We start from the raw sequence: 7,768 nt of genomic DNA on the forward strand, positions 1-7,768 counted from the left end.
GCAGAGGTGGGGAATCTGTCTCTCTATATTGAAAATCATGAGTTTACCCTGTCTCCAATTCCAGCCCCACCTATAGGCTTCATTCTAGTTTTCTCCCTTTGCATAATTGCAGCTCATTTCTGCATCGTTGGGAACTCTCTCCCTGAGAGTAGTCAATCTTTCATGGCTGCCACAGCCCACAGCCCGCAGCCCCTTGGGTGGACACCCTGCTCATCCCACTTGAGCTCTGACATCTGTCCTGAGCCCTGCATTCCCAACTTCAACCCCCTTTTCAGTTGCCTACTTGCTTGTGTTAAGGAAGGGGAAGGGAAAGACAAGGAAGACCTTAACGTATTTACAATAGAACAGAGTTATGTTTTGCTTTTCCAGTGTCTACTTCTGAGTTCCCTGCTGTGCTTTCCTCTCCTTTTCTTTCTCATTAAAAATGTCAGATTACACATGACTTAGTGTTCTTTTATTGAACTGCACAGAGCTTTAAGATGTTTTCATTTTATTTTATTTTTTTAAAAATCTCCATTGATTTGAGAGAGAGAGGAAGAGAGTGATAGAGAAAGAAGCATCAACTTGTTCCACTTAGTTGTTCCATTTAGTGGTGCACTCGTTGGTTGCTTCTCTTACATGTCCTGACCGTCCCGTGCCAGGAGGATGCTTTATCTCAGGGGTCAGGAACCTATGGCTCGCGAGCCAGATGTGGCCTTTTGATGACTGCATCTGGCTCGCAGACAAATCTTTAATAAAAAAATTAATAATGTTAAAATATAAAACATTCTCATGTATTACAATCCATTCATTTCCTACCACTCATGTTCATGGTTACGGGTGGCTGGAGCCAATCACAGCTGTCCTTAGGGACAACATCAAATTTTTATTGGATAATGCTTAATGTACATAGGTCATTGTAAGGTCAGGAAGTAAACTTTCCTCCTTTTTTTTTTTTACAGAGACAGAGAGAGAGTCAGAGAGAGGGATAGATAGGGACAGACAGACAGGAATTGAGAGAGATGAGAAGCATCAATCATCAGTTTTTTGTTGCGATACCTTAGTTGTTCATTGATTGCTTTCACATATGTGCCTTGACCGTGGGCCTTCAGCAGACCGAGTAACCCCTTGCTTGAGCCAGCAACCTTGGGTCCAAGCTGGTGAGCTTTTGCTCAAACCAGATGAACCCGCACTAGAGCTGGTAACCTCAGGGTCTCAAACTTGGGTCCTTCTGCATCCCAGTCCGACACTCTATCCACAGCGCCACCGCCTGGTCAGACAACTTCCCTCCTTTTAATCAAGTAGTCAGCTAGCTAATTGCAGAAACCCTTTGGACGAAGAAGATGGCTAAAAGAAAAAAAGATGAGGAGTATTGTACTTTTCAGCAGGAATGGACAGAGGAATTCGCCTTTGTGGAGAGAGCAGGTTCTGCAGTGTGTCTAATATGCAATGATAAAATTGCATCGATGAAAGGGTCAAATATAAAGCAGCACTTTTTTTTTTTTTTTGCATTTTCTTTTCTGAAGCTGGAAACAGGGAGAGACAGTCAGACAGGCTCCCGCATGCGCCCGACCGGGATCCACCTGGCATGCCCACCATGGGGCGAAGCTCTGCCCACCAGGGGGCGATGCTCTGCCCATCCTGGGCGTCGCCATATTGCGACCAGAGCCACTCTAGCGCCTGGGGCAGAGGTCACAGAGCCATCCCCAGCGCCCGGGCCATCTTTGCTCCAATGGAGCCTTGGCAGCGGGAGGGGAAGAGAGAGACAGAGAGGAAGGCGTGGCGGAGGGGTGGAGAAGCAAATGGGCGCTTCTCCTATGTGCCCTGGCCGGGAATCGAACCGGGTCCTCCGCACGCTAGGCCGACGCTCTACCGCTGAGCCAACCGGCCAGGGCTAAAGCAGCACTTTGACACATACCATACTACATTTGCATCGAAATATCCAGTGGGGGACAGCAGGAAGAAGGCATGTCAAGAGCTACTGTGCAGAGTGCAAGCTAGTTAGCAGCAACTCCGTGTTTGGACCCAAAAAGTTGACTGAAATTCGGCTAGCTTTGCTGGTGCTTTAGCAATTGTGAGAAATGGAAAGCCATTCACAGATGGGCAGTATGCCAAAACATTCATGCTTGATGTTGCCAATGAACTTTTTGACGACTTTTCGGATAAAGACAAGATAATCAAACGAATAAAAGACATGCCTCTGTTGGCAAGAACTGTTCATGATCGTACCATCATGATGGCAAATCAAATTGTGGCAACACAGTAAAGGACACAAATGCAGCATCATTCTTTTCTCTCACTTTGGCTGAGTCAACAGATGTAGCCATTTATCCCAGTTCAGCGTGATTGCAAGGTATGCTGTCGGTGACACACTATGTGAGGAAAGTCTTGCTGTTTTGCCTATGAAAGAGACAAGTGGGGAGGATTTATTCAAGTCTTTCACTGAGTTCTCTAAAGAAAAAAAATCTACTGATGGATAAAATTATTTCAGTGTGTACTGATGGTGCTCTGTGCATGGTGGGGAAAAACAGGATTTGTAGTGCTTCTTCGTGAACATGAAAAGAGACCCATCCTAAGTTTTCACTGCATCCTACATCAGGAGGCACTTTGTGCTCAGATGTGTGGCAAGCAGCTTGGTGAGGTGATGTTGCTGGTCATTCGGGTGGTCAACTTTATTGTTGTCTGAGCTTTAAATGATCACCAGTTTAAAACACTGCTGGATGAAGTTGGGAATAATTATCCTGGTCTGCTTCTGCACAGCAATGTGCATTGGTTGTCAAGAAGGAAGATGCTCAGCCATTTTGCAGCTTGTCTGAGCGAAATTCGGACTTCTCTTGAAATGAAAAATGTCGAGCATCCTGAGTTAGCTAACACTGAGTGGCTCCTGAAGTTCTACTATCTCATGGACATGACTGAACATCTGAACCAGCTCAATGTGAAAATGCAAGGCGTTTAAGAAGCAGTGTTTGCATTTGAAAACAAGCTGGAACTCTTCATCACGGACATTGAAACAGGTCATTTACTACACTTTGAAAAACTGGGAGAGTTTAAAGATGCATGCACAGCAAGTGACCCTGCTCAACATCTTGATCTCCAGCAGCTAGTGGGCTTCACATCTAATCTCCTGCAGTCATTCAAAGTGTGCTTTGGAGAATTTTGTGAGCGCACTCATCTTTTTAAGTTCATCACCCATCCACACGAGTGTGCAGTGGACAGCGCCGACCTGAGTTACATCCCCGGTGTCTTCGTCAGAGATTTTGAGCTACAAACTGAAGGCCTCAGACATATGGGTGAATAAGTTGAAGTAACTGAATGAAGATTTGGAAAGACTTGCATGACAGCAAGCAGAGTTGGTGAGCAAACACAAGTGAGGAGAAATGAAAAAACTTCAACCCGCGGACCAGCTGATTGTCTAAACTTGGAACATGCTTCCTGTCACATACCACACACTGCAGCGTGTGAGTATTGCCGTACTGACAATGTTTGGCTCTACAGATGCATGTGAGCAGTCTTTCTCACATCTAAAGAACGTTAAGACCAACCTACGATCACGTTTAATGGATGGAAGTCTCAACGCCTGCATGAAGCTTAACCTCATCACGTATCAACCAGACTACAAAGCCATCAGCAAAACCATGCAGCACCAGAAGTCACATTAATGGTAAGAAGTACTTTATTCATTACTGATTAGCAACAGCATAACAATGTTATTAAAAAGAATTCAGAGACTTATTGTACTTTAAAAGTGTTGGTCTTACATTCTTACATAAAATGTATACATTTACTTGTATTTAGTGTTACACATATTGTATGGCTCTCACGGAATTACATTTTAAAATATGTGGCGTTCATGGCTCTCTCAGTCAAAAAGGTTCTGTTGGGTGGATAAAATGTATTATGCTCACTTTGTTAAAGATGGCGCTGCTCACGTGGAGGCCGTTGCCCAGGTGATATTAATGTGTGTCTCTGTGGGCTGTGGGCAGGCAGAATCCTTGTAGCCTGGGGCTTGGTTTTGGGATTAAGCCTTTCCCACCCTTTTTGATGTGGGGTGTTGCAATCCCATCATGCCTCAGATAAGTGACTTTGTATTAGAGACTTCCCTATTTTGTATATTGGATTAAAGGTTTGGATTTCTACACTATAAAAAAGGGGCAGAAAGGGAGCTTGCTCTCTCGGTTCCTGGGATTATTAGCATTAGAGGAAAGAGCAGAGCAGAGAGCAGAGAAAGGCCACGTGGAGGAGGCCAGGAGAGGCAGCCAAGATTGCGGAGTGTTGAGTGAGAAGCCAGTTTGTGCAGAGTTTGTGCAGGGAGAAGGAAGGAGATGGGGAACAGAGGTGAATAAATCTGGTGAGCTAGATACCTTTGATTCTAGGAAACTTGGATAAGTCAGTAGCTTTGTGAGCACTGAATGTGAGTGGGTTTTGGAGCCCAGTGTGTATTTTACTTGCCCGCTGGGTGCAAGCTAGGATTAAAGACTATGGCCCACCAGTTTTTGGCTCCATTGTTTCTTTACCGACTGTCCGAATCCAATGCGAACCTGCATGGGCCGGGCTGCTGTGACGGTGGCCCTGGCTACTGGCTTTACGGGTTCCCAACTCCTGCTTTATCCACTGGGCCACCCAATCAGGGCAAAATGTTTTTCACTTTAAACAAAATGAAAACCAAACAGAAGTTGAAAGAAGAACCTGACCTGTGGTGGCGCAGTGGATAAAGCGTCAATGTGGAACGCTGAGGCTGCCAGTTCGAAACCCTGGGCTTGCCTGGTGTTGGGCAGATAAAATGTATTATGCTCACTTTGTTAAAGAGGCCGTTGCCCAGGTGATATTAATGTGTGTTGAGAATTGTAGCCTGGGGCTTGGTTTTGGGATTAAGCCTTTCCCACCCTTTTTGATGTGGGGTGGTACAATCCAATCATGCCTCAGAGAAGTGACTTTGTATTAGGGACTTCCCTACTTTGTATATTGGATTAGAGGTTGTGAAGCTACAATATAAAATGAGGGCAGAACGAGAGTTGGCTCTTGGTTCCTGAGATTAGAAGAGAGAGCAGAGGAGAGCAGAGAAAGGCCACCTGGAGGAGGCCAGGAGAAGCAGCCAAGATGGCGGAGTGCTGAGTGAGATGCCAGTTTGTGTAGAGTTTGTATCTGGGATAAGGAAGGAGATGGGGAACAGAGGTGAATAAGTCTGGTGAGCTAGAAACCTTTGATTCTAGGAAACTCGGATAAGTCAGTAGCTTTGTGAGCACTGAATGTGACTGGGTTTTGGAGCCCAGTGTGAATTTTTACTTGCCCACCGGGTGCAAGCTAAATTAAAGACTATGGCTCACCAGTTTTTGGCTCCGCTGTTTCTTTGCCGACTGTCCGAATCCAATGCGAACCTGCATGGGCCAGGCGGCTGCTGTGATGGTGGCCCTGGCCGTGGCTTCTGGCTTTACACCTGGTGAAGGCACATATGGGAGTTGGTGCTTCCTGCTCCTTCCCTTTCTCTCTCTCTGTGTGTCTCTGTCTCTCTCTCCTCTCTAAAATGAATAAATTTTTTAAATAAAAAAAGAAGTTGGAGGAGGAGAAGAGAAAGGAGGAGATGGAGAAAAGACACGAGGGGCGGGAAATCTGGTCAGATGAAAAACAACAGAGGGGGAAGCTGACCTCACCTGCACCCCATGTTTGTCCAGAGTTTGATCCTTGAGGTCCATGTTTGTGCTCCCGAAATGGATTTCAACATCATGCAGGGCTTGTTGGGGACAGGGCAGGCGTGACAGGCAGGGGATAGTGTAGGAGCTTCTGCCTGAACTGGCCTAGCTGGTTTCTGTTCTTCCTGGTTTTGTGTTTTTAATGAAGGGCTTATTTCATTTTAATTACATAAGAAGTATATGAATACCTCCTTGCTGTGAAGCAAGCATTCAAGCAATACAGAGAGGGCAAAAAGCCCTTTTGGGAAATGGGCAGTCATCCAGTGGTGGAGATGGGAATTTGGGAGCAATTTGGAAATTTTTCCACAGTGACAGATGCGCACCACTTCTGATTTGGCAGTTTCCCGCCGAGGATGTCATCGTGGACTTCACCATATGGCTGAACCAAGGTCTGCCCAAGTGATATTAATTCCGGTGGTGTTGGTACTGGCAAAAAACTAGGAATAACCTAGATGTTTATTAGTAGGGGACTGGTTAAGTTAATTATGATACATTCAGAGAGTTTATTACCTTATGGACATTTGAAAAAACAAGGCAAAGGTATTGTGCTAAGTGAAATAAGTCAGAGAAAGACAGATACCATATGATTTCACTTATATGTGGAATCTAAAGAACAAATAAACACAAACAAAACTAAAACAGACTCATAGATGCAGAGAACACGCTGATGGTTGACAGAGGGGAGGGGTTGGGTGGCTGAGTGAAAAAGGTGACGGGATTAGGAAGTACAAATTGGTGATTACAAAATAGTCACCCAGATACAAAGTACAGCACAGGAAATAATATTGTAATAACTATGCGTGGTGCCAGGTGGGTACTGGACATATGGGGGATCACTTAGTAAGTTCCATAATGTCTACCCACTATGCTGTAAACCTGAAACTAATATAATATTGAATATCAGCTGTAATTAAAAAGTTTAAAAAGATAAATGTAACACATGAAAAAAAATACAAGGCGTGTCTATATGTATTCATTCATCTGGAGAGATTAAAAAGTGTTTTTTTTTAATTTGTATTGACTTCAGAGAGAGTGGGAAGAACAGAGAGACATTTATTTGTTGTTCCACTTATTTATGCATTCTTGGTTGATTGTTGTATGTGCCCTGACTTCTGTTCTTCCTGGTTTTGTGTTTTTAATGAAGGGCTTATTTCATTTTAATTACATAAGAAGTACATGAATACCTCCTTGCTGTGAAGCAAGCATTCAAGCAATACAGAGAGGGCAAAAAGCCCTTTTGGGAAATGGGCAGTCATCCAGTGGCGGAGACGGGAATTTGGGAGCAATTTGGCAATGTTTTCCACAGTGACAGACGCGCACCACTTCTGACTTACAGGATTCCACGCCTGTAACTTTGGCATATTGAGACAATGCTCTAACCAATTGAGTTATCCAGCCAGGGCCTGGGGAGAGCTTGCAGATAGTAGTAAGTGAAAATAAGACTGTGCCACCATTGTGTTAAAAAATGATCTCTGTGTGAGTGCTTGAAGATATCTAACATATTTCAGGAAATACAGTACCACAAGGCAACAAATGCTCTTGCCTCTGGAAAGAATATTGGCTGGCCATGGGATGTTGGTGGGAGGGGACTTCTCAGTCTTTCCTGTGTGATCTTGAACGAGCCATGTGTCTTCTCCGAGCCTCAGTTTCCCCCTTTGGAAAGGGAGGGTGATTAAATGAGGGACTGGAATTTCATTCCAGAGCAGGCACAGCACGGGGGCCATGGGACATCACAGGGGACTCGGTCCACTTTGTGCTGCAGCCAGCAGTCAGGAGTCAGCAGCCTTTGCACATTTGCAGCCACCAGTGCAGATTCCCAAGGGGGTTTTTCTAACCCCTTGGCAATCTGTGGCAAGTAAGAGGGAAGATAATTCAATCCTTTCTCATATCTCTTCATCCCACCATGCCCTCTTGCTTGGGTCCAACAGCAGGTTTCCCCTTCAGGATTCTCCAAATCATTGTCGTCTGTCTCTGTTGAGCCCAGCCCCAAGGCCGAGTGGCCCCATGGACTCTCGCTCACCTGTGTTATGTGTGGCCTGTGTAGGTTCCCGTCTCAGCTCTGCACACAGGGGCTCCGCTGCCCGGCTCCAGAGCCCTGCCTC

The 7,768-nt window shown here is 45.2% G+C and overlaps 1 long non-coding RNA gene across 1 annotated transcript; it reads right to left on the reverse strand.

Annotated features, from left to right (window-relative positions):
• Positions 1-508: 508 nt before the first annotated feature.
• Positions 509-5,702, reverse strand: LOC136329338 (uncharacterized). Its single transcript, XR_010730178.1, has 4 exons — positions 5,628-5,702; positions 5,304-5,495; positions 2,280-2,379; positions 509-728 (listed from the first exon to the last, which is right to left on the reverse strand). It is a non-coding gene; the product is annotated as an uncharacterized lncRNA (long non-coding RNA).
• Between the last annotated feature and the right edge of the window lie 2,066 nt (positions 5,703-7,768).

The sequence above is a fragment of the Saccopteryx bilineata genome, chromosome 3 (assembly GCF_036850765.1).
Source record: "Saccopteryx bilineata isolate mSacBil1 chromosome 3, mSacBil1_pri_phased_curated, whole genome shotgun sequence".
NCBI lineage: Eukaryota > Metazoa > Chordata > Mammalia > Chiroptera > Emballonuridae > Saccopteryx > Saccopteryx bilineata.